We start from the raw sequence: 9,274 nt of genomic DNA, 5'->3' as shown, positions 1-9,274 counted from the left end.
AAACTACCGGGAGTAAAAACTGCCTTAAAAAGTAGGTGACTGGGTCCATTTTGAACACCATTAAACAAACATTTAGTAACGCAAGCTACGGAAAAGGTTAACTAGGTGTAAATACGGGGTAAGCTAAGGGAAAACGCGTTATATAGATCCTTTCTTCGTCTGCATGGTGAAATAGCGTGACATTTTCCCTTATTGTCGTTGTATGTTAGAAATACCGCCAGATTGGCTACATCTCTTCGGACGTATGTCGCCGAATCGGTAGGATTAAACTATACTGCCGACCTTTGAACGAATCTTAAATGACCTTGAGAAATATTAGCCAATCAGAAGACAGTTAGTGTACAGTAAAAATTTATTATACAAAACCAAAGAATTAAAGTGGAAACACTTCCTTTACATGAGTCAAAAACTTCTGAAGGTCAGATATAGGTTCAGAAGTTCTAAAATCATGGTGCATACGGCACAGGAGCACATCCATATGGCTTCATAGTAGTCGACCTCTGAAACCATGATAAGGTCTCAAAAATCCCTTTAGCCTCGACCACGTAGCTTCAATAATGTAAGTATATTGGAATGGTTTACGATTTAGGGTTTCGGGTTAAGGGTGAGACTATAATTTATGAATGACCTTTGAGCGACGCTAGAGTGACTCTGAGAGTGTCAAATAATAAATAAGACCAAATGAGGGTTACAAACCTGTAAGAAGAATTCAAATTATGATTTACAGTTCATGGTTAAGGCTAGGAATTATACTTAGGGTTTTCATCACGAACTGACATCAGCTATAATGCCAAAACTCTATTTATCCAAATGGATAATTGGATTTCGCGCCAAAATCTTATGATCACTTCTCTTGTAGACGCTGAATTATCACGTCTTCCCTAAAATCCGCCGTAAAGCGATCGTACGTAAGCATCAGGTACCGAACCTAGCGTTGTGACCTTGAAAACCCGCGAAAGCTTCTGATTGGTTCGGCAGTATAGTTTAATCCTACCGCCGAATCACTTAATCGAACTACCACAATTAAGTGGATGACATTTGAGGTTGTTAAATTTCGCTTTGAAGCTAGCCCTCACCTTTTATTGCGAGATTTATCACTTGAAGTAATGTGACATAGAAACTCAAACGATCCAAAATAATGTACATTATTAGCTTTAACGTCAAAGCTATTATGCTACAAATTACTAATACACCCAAGAGATAAAGCCTTCGCATTGATTTTGGCATAAAAAGAAACTTACTCCGGAGAATCGTTATGAACTTGTACAGAATTCCGTAAACATTTCGCACGATTGAAATTGATGATGCAACGGATATTCTAGTTTTACAACTAGCTACCAGTAGCACCTTCTATATTCGATCGTTCCCAGTCAGATAGAAACCAGAAGTCAGACGAGGAGAGGTAAGAAAGATATATTTGATTCGTTACCAATATATCGAGGACCTTTTCTATAAGCTGGCTAATGAAACGTAGGAGCTGTGTCCCACGCCGTGTTGCAACGTGATCTGGTGCGGATGCATGACCGAAAGCCTTCAGCTAAACAAGTCCACTTAAACAACATGGTCAGCATCCAATGTCGAACACTTAATGAGCTATTGATTTTGGGGAATTATTTACAGCTACAGATCACTCCCCCCCCTAGTGAGGTAGTGATGCCCCTAAGACGTGACCAGCCAGAAGTTTAAACCCAACGAGTTTGTCGTTGGTAAACACTCTTCTGATAGCTTGCTTCGTTTAGCAGCGTCTGGTCGTCTTTCCTTAAACTATGGGACCAAAATGTACAACATAGCAATAAAGAAATATAGTACAATGAAAATTTCGGTTCCTTGCGAAACTTCGTCGTTCTTTTCCAGCCGTCCTGGAAAAGAGGAAAAATAGAACGTGTGAGTGCATGTCGAAAATACACTCGTACTTGCGTAAGGACACAAGATGAGCGGAAAAAAAATAAACTAATACACTTACAAACAGCGTAAAAGCGACCGGAAAAAAAATGGTTTTTTTTTTGGTTTTTTTATATATAAAAAATTATAAATACGCTCAAAAAAATAAAAATGTTTTTTTTAATTAAATAAAAAATGAGCATATTAAAAAAATTTTTTTATAATAAGCAATGAAAGGGTAATTCAAGATAAAGCTTATGTCCTACGTGCAATATTCGTTAAGATGTTCTGGAAATCTTACTCTTCTTCCAGAACGCGTTGTTTTAGGTTTATCTATCGACGTTGGCGAAGTATCAAGTTGTGTGTCAGTTGTCGTGTGGGGTAATACAGGTGTAGTAGCTGTGTCGTTTGCTTGTACCGAAGGAAAATCGACGTAGCTAGGGTTTCCTTCTAAGTACGCTGCTTTGAGTCGATCGATACTGATGCTATCGTTTGTACCGTTCTTATCGACTACATAGTACTTAGGTTCGCGTTGAAGAACTTTGGAGGGTACTTCGTATGCTGATTTGATGGGTCGTCGATGTGAGTCTCGACGAACGAAGACGTGTGTACTATGTCGTAATTCGGGTTGAACGAAAACATCAGTTGATTGAGGTCGAGTGTGAGCAGGTTTAACTGAACTCATAGCGTTTGTAAGCCTACTCGTGTAAGAGTTTAGATCCATGTTCAATGAAGAAGCTGAAGGATCCACGAATTCTCCTGAGAGTCGGAGTGTCGTTCCGTAAACGAGTTGAGATGCCGTGTATCCAATGTCAGCTTTCACTGCATTGCGGATACCTAGCAAGACGAGTGGAAGAGCGTCTGTCCACTGTGAAACGTTTGAAGCTGATAATGAAGCTTTTAGTTGTCGATGAAAACGTTCTACCAACCCGTTTGCTTGTGGGTGGTAGGCGGTCGTTCGGAAGCGCGTGATTCCTAATAGTGAGGTCAGACAACGGAAAAGTCCAGATTCGAACTGGCGTCCGCGGTCTGTAGTGATTGTGGAAGGGCAGCCGAAATTTGCTACCCATCGTTCGACGAAAGCGCGGGCCACGGTCTCAGCAGTAATGTCCTTAATCGGTACTGCTTCTGGCCATCGAGTGAAACGGTCCACGCATGTTAGGAGATATGAGTATCCGTTCGAGTCGGGTAAGGGTCCTACCAAATCTAGATGGACGTGGTCGAAACGAGCGTCAGGGGTTTTGAAAGAGCCTAAGGGACATTTGTTGTGTCTTATGACCTTAGATTTCTGACAGCTTACACAGGAGCGTGCCCACTCCCCCACATCTTTATTCATGCCAGGCCAACAAAAGCGTTCGGCTATAAGTTTGACTGTTGCACGAGCACCTGGATGGGAAAGATTGTGCAACGTATTGAAGACGTTGCGTCGATAATGTTTTGGTACTATTGGACGATCCCTACCTGTAGATGTGTCACAGAGTAAGGTTTCCTTACCTGTTCCCATCTGCTTAATACTTAGTTTAAGAGTTGTCGAGGATAACTCATGCTGAAGATCAATGTCTTCTTTTTGAAGCTGAGCGAGTTTAAGAAGGTTGATTCCTTGGAAACTGTTCAAGGAACTTATTCGAGACAAGGCGTCTGCGACTACATTGTTTGCTCCAGAAATGTGTTGTATATCTGAAGTAAACTGCGAAATATAGTCGAGTTGTCGAGACTCTCGCGGTGAGTACTTGTCTGAAGATGAACTTAAAGAGAAGGTAAGAGGTTTGTGATCGGTAAAAAGTGTGAATTCTCTTCCTTCGATGAAATGTTGAAAATGCTGTACAGCACAATACATAGCTAGGAGTTCCCTACCGAACGTGCTGTACCTAGATTCCGCGTCTAGCAACCGTCTGGAGAAAAATCCTAAGGTTGCCACGAGTTGTTAACCCATTGTTGTAAGACTCCTCCGATTGCTGAGTCGGATGCGTCTACGGCGATACTAATGGGCGCTTGAGTGTCCTGATGGGCAAGCAGGGTTGCTTTAGCGATGTGTTCCTTAACTGTGGAGAATGCTTCACAGGCTATGTCGTCTAAACTAATTGATTTCGCATTTCCACGAAGCTGATCGGTTAACGGTTTCATGAGGGATGCGCATTTGTGTATGAACCGTCTATAGAAACTTGCAAGTCCGTTAAAAGTTCGTAAGTGCTTGATCGTGGTCGGTTCTGGGTAATCCAGAATGGCCGCCACTTTGCTCTTAGGGGTCGGATGCCTTGGGCATCAATAGTGTGTCCTAAGAAGTCTAAGGAGTTAGTTCCGATTTGGCATTTCTGAATGTTGACAGTAATGCCATGCCTTTGGAGTCGATCGAAAACAATGTCCAGATGCTTGAGATGCGATTCTCTGTCCGGACTTGCTATTAGACAGTCATCAACATACGCATGTACGAAGTTGAGACCTCGGAAGACATCGTCGATAAACCTTTGGAAAGTTTGAGCCGCATTTCTTAAACCAAAAGGCATTCGCAAGAATTCGTAAAGACCGAAGGGAGTGACGATGGCTGTTTTAGGAATGTCGTCAGGTGCTATCGGGATTTGGTTATAAGCTTTAACCAAGCCGATTTTCGAAAAGACAGTTGTACCTTTCAAGGTAGCTGTCAAATCGTGAATATGAGGCAGCGGGTAACGACCGGAAATGGTTTTTGCATTCAGACGCCGATAATCACCAGTTGGCCGCCAATCATTGCTGTCCTTTTTAGGGACCATGTGCAATGGGGATGACCATGGACTATTCGATGGTCGAATTATCCCTAGGTCCATCATGTGGTCGAATTCGTTTTTGGCTAACCTAAGCTTCTCGGGAGCGAGTCTTCGGGCTTTCGAGAATACAGGTGGTCCTGTAGTCGAGATGTGATGTGTAATATTGCTGGTTACACAAGGCAATTTCGATTGCGATTGGTGTATCCCGGGGTATTTGTCGAGTACTGATTGGTACGAGGGGTCTATGGTGTGCTTAATCGTGACTGGGGATAACCTGCAACCAGAACAAGGAGTTACGCAAACAGATAGTTTAGTGTTTCCATCTATTAACCTTCTTGAGCGTGTGTCGATGAGTAGATTGTGGTGTTGTAACAGGTCTATACCAATGATTGGCATAGAGATATCTGCAACCACGAAAATCCAGTGTATGGGTTTGCGTAAACCCACGTTAAGGTAGACGTACCTTTTACCGTAAGTAGCGATCGGCTTTCCGTTTGCCGCCTGTAAACTTAAAACAGACTCGTGAATTCTGTCGTTGGAGTTCGCGGGAAGAACGCTAACTTCTGCGCCGGTGTCGACGAGGTAGCGAACTTTCGTGGTCACATCAGTGACATATAAGAGGCGGCTGTGTTCGCTGGCTACGGTTGCCGTTAACGCGTGCCGGCTGGGAAGTTTCCCGAACTGTGTTTCGTGTCACTCGATTTTGGGGTCGGATAATTGCAGGGCTTCCTGCAATTTCTAGAGGATTTACCGTACTAGTTGTGATACCAGCACCAGTCGGGGTTGTCTGTCTCTCGACCACGAGAGACAGATCGCTTACGTGAAACGCTCCTACGTGAGGATTTTGACCGACTACGGTCATTACGAACTCTAAGATATCTTGTAAGCGTGTGACATAGTTCGGCCATGTCAGTCGAGGTCGATTGGGGTTTTTCTTTGATGGAAAAAACCTCGGCCTTAGAAAATTTGGTGATTTCCAAGATTCGATCGGCAGATGCAGCTAGTTCATCTATGGCATTGTTTTGAAGTGAAACAAGCACTGCCTGCACCTGTTGAGGGAGTTTAGACAAGAAAAGTTGTCTAAATAGGCCATCATCGAAAGTTCGTTGGCCGATGACTTCTCTCATTCTAAGCAACATGTCCGTCGCAGAACCATGTTGCAAGTTGATATTGTTAAGGAGTTTGTCTAACCGTTGTCGATCAGTTAGGTCTCCGCGTTTTAAAATCGATAGCTTAAGCGTTTCGTAAGGTTCGGGAACATCACTAGTAAACATACTAGGTGTTACGTACCTGTTAAACTCGCGCGGTAACGCCTTAACTACCGCGAGGAAACGTGTGCGCGAGTCCGTGATTCCGTGCATGCAAGAATCGGCTTCTGCATAGCAGAACCAGGACTCGATATTGTCGGGCCAAAATGGCGTTAACTGAATCGAAATAGGGGGAATAGACTTTAACTTAAAGACCTTGGGTGAGTGTTCCTTCATATTAATATAGATAACGAAGAATGTTTAATTAAAATATGTCCGAGAAAAAAAAATTCGCGAAAAAAAAGGTATATCACAATACATAAAATTCAAATAAAGAATAACAATGAATAATAATATTCCAAAATGGAACAGACTCACAGTATATTGACTTGGTGTACCAGATCACGTCGGGTTCACCACTGAGGATACCACGGATATTCTAGTTTTACAACTAGCTACCAGTAGCACCTTCTATATTCGATCGTTCCCAGTCAGATAGAAACCAGAAGTCAGACGAGGAGAGGTAAGAAAGATATATTTGATTCGTTACCAATATATCGAGGACCTTTTCTATAAGCTGGCTAATGAAACGTAGGAGCTGTGTCCCACGCCGTGTTGCAACGTGATCTGGTGCGGATGCATGACCGAAAGCCTTCAGCTAAACAAGTCCACTTAAACAACATGGTCAGCATCCAATGTCGAACACTTAATGAGCTATTGATTTTGGGGAATTATTTACAGCTACAAAATCATTAAAACGATTTTCATTATAATATTATGTATGTAAATATGCACGTGGTTTTTTGATTCATGATGTTTCCAATCCCAGAAGAATAAGAATGAAACATAGGGTTAAATCAATAAAATGGTTTGTAAAAACTGTACAACTAGTTCGCTGAACAAATGATGTGTTGGTTAAAAAAACTGTGACTGCAATTAAACTCAACTCCGTTTCGTAATTTTGGCAGTTCACTTGGCGACCAATCAGAGTAAAGCGGGAATTATCATTCCTCCATCTTTGTAAGCAATGGTGGTTGGCTTGCAACGTTCCTCAACCACCCTATTTTGTGGGAAGTTTTATGTGTTTCAAGAAAGTCACTATAGAAAATTTTTGCAAAGTATCATGAAACCCCAAAAAATTTTGATTTTTTTCCCTAATATTTACACAGTGGTTTCGGCAACTTTAGAGGAACCCATCTACGTTCTCTGAACAAACCCAATATTTTTGGCATTCTGTGGACATTCTGAACGACTTCGGGTTATCCCCAATACTGCTGTAGGGCCAGTGAAATGTAACTGAACCCTAGCCAAATCATCCGGCAGTTGGGTCACTAAATATCGAACAGATCATCGATCTCCGTCAAGGTCAAGGACAATCAACGCGCATCAGTTAATCATACGCCATGGATTGGCCCATGCGGCAGTGGTTCTACTTTCGCTTGTATCTACTTTAACTAATATATTCCTGTAATAACGTCCTTTGTGTTGTTGCCCTCTTAAGAGGGCACCAGATATATACGCGCCACACAAAACAATGAGAATGGGAAGAGAAAGGGGGAAGATGCGTATATATAAAAGGAAAAAATAGGATGAAAAAAAGAGAAGAGTAATGATGGGGGGAACTGAAATGTACAACCAGAAGACTCTTTCAGTTAAGAAGGTTATAACCATTCTTTATGAAGAAAGTAAAAGAAGGTTACAGCAGGATCGCCACTGGATTCTATCCTGAGCCATATCTGATAACGTCTCTAGCCACTGTGTTGCACCATCTCTTGGACCCCAGCCAGGGAGTCGTGAAGGACCAACAGAAGACAACTCTTTGCAGCATTCTTTCATACCACGACACCATGTCATACACTGACCACCTCTCCGCCTTTTCCAACCAGTCCCAGAGTCGGCGAATAATGCACGACGTGGAATTCTCTGGGACGACATTCGTAGAACATGTCCAAGCCATCGAAGTCGGTGTTTCAAGATGGTGACACCAATCGAATTATCGTCTCTGCGCCCGAATACACGATGCCGAACCTTTGCATTACTAACATGGTGTTGCCACTGGATGTCAGCAATCCTTCGGAGACAACGATGATCGAACACAGAGAGTCGTCTAACATTCTCAACTCGGAGAGGCTAGGTTTCACAAGCATAGAGCAAAACTGCTATCACAGACGCGTTGCAGATCCGGCCTTTTACAGCCAATCTAACACCACGAAGGCGCCAAAGATGACCCAGACTGGCATCAGTCGCTCTGGTTTTCATTATACGTGCATCGATCTCATCACTCACGCCACCACCAGCACTTATATAGCTACCTAGATACACGAACTTCTCAACTACTTCAATCTGCTCACCATCCAGGGTGAGTACAGGATTAGAATCCTGCCAGTCTTGTAGGAGTACTTGGAGAGTGCAAAGCACATGACGTACCTGTGGACATTGATTGCCAACTGATTATATGACGGTGTTCTAACATTTGGCGGAGGGTGAAGATATGACCAATGCATCCTCGACCAGAACGAAAACCAGCTTGCTCCTCGCCAGTCAATCTTTCTCAGGTTTTAAGCAACCTACGAAGAATGGCAGAAGCCAATGGTTTGGACGCAATCTGAAGTAGACTTATCTCCCGATAGTTGTTGCTATTTGGTCTCTACACGATCAATTCTTACGGAATCCAGCCTGTTGGTCTCGAAGTTGGGCATCTACGGAATTCTTCATTCTGTTTAACAGTACCCCGTTGAAGACTTTTCTTGGTATTGAGAGAAGAGTGATCCCCTGTAGTTCTCACACTTTCCGAGATCGCCTTTCTTTGTTATTTTGATCAGAAGTCCTTCTTTCCACTCTGTTGGCACTTGTTCTTCATCCCAAATCTTACTGAAGAGAATGTGGAGTATCTCTGCATTTGCTTCTACATCTGATTTCAGTATCTCTGTCGGGATGTTGTCTGGCCCCGCTGCTTTACCGCTCTTGATTTTTCTGATGGCCATGCTGATCTCTTCAGTTGTTGGTGGGCCAACATTGATTGGGATGTTCGTGGGTGCTGCTTCAATGTTGGGTGGGTTCAGTGAGGCTGGTCGATTCAAGAGTTCCTTAAAGTGTTCTACTTACCTGTTTCGTTGTTCTTTAGTGTTGGTGATTACTTTGCCTTCCTTGCTCTTCACTGGTCGTTCTGGTTTACGGTAATTTCCAGCGAGTTTCCTTGTTGTATCATACAATTGCCTCATGTTTCCTTCTCTTGCACCCTTTTCCGCTGTCATTGCTAGATCTTCCACATATTTAAGTTTGTCGGTTCTCATGCTCCCCTTCACTGGCTTGTTTATTACTGTGTATTCAGCTTGTGCCTTGGCTTTCTATGCTCTTCTTTAGCTGATATTGATTCCAGCCATCTTGTTCCTCCTTTCTTCAATC

Source organism: Schistosoma mansoni, chromosome 5 (assembly GCF_000237925.1).
Source record: "Schistosoma mansoni strain Puerto Rico chromosome 5, complete genome".
NCBI lineage: Eukaryota > Metazoa > Platyhelminthes > Trematoda > Strigeidida > Schistosomatidae > Schistosoma > Schistosoma mansoni.
Note: the sequence above shows the minus strand (reverse complement) of the source record.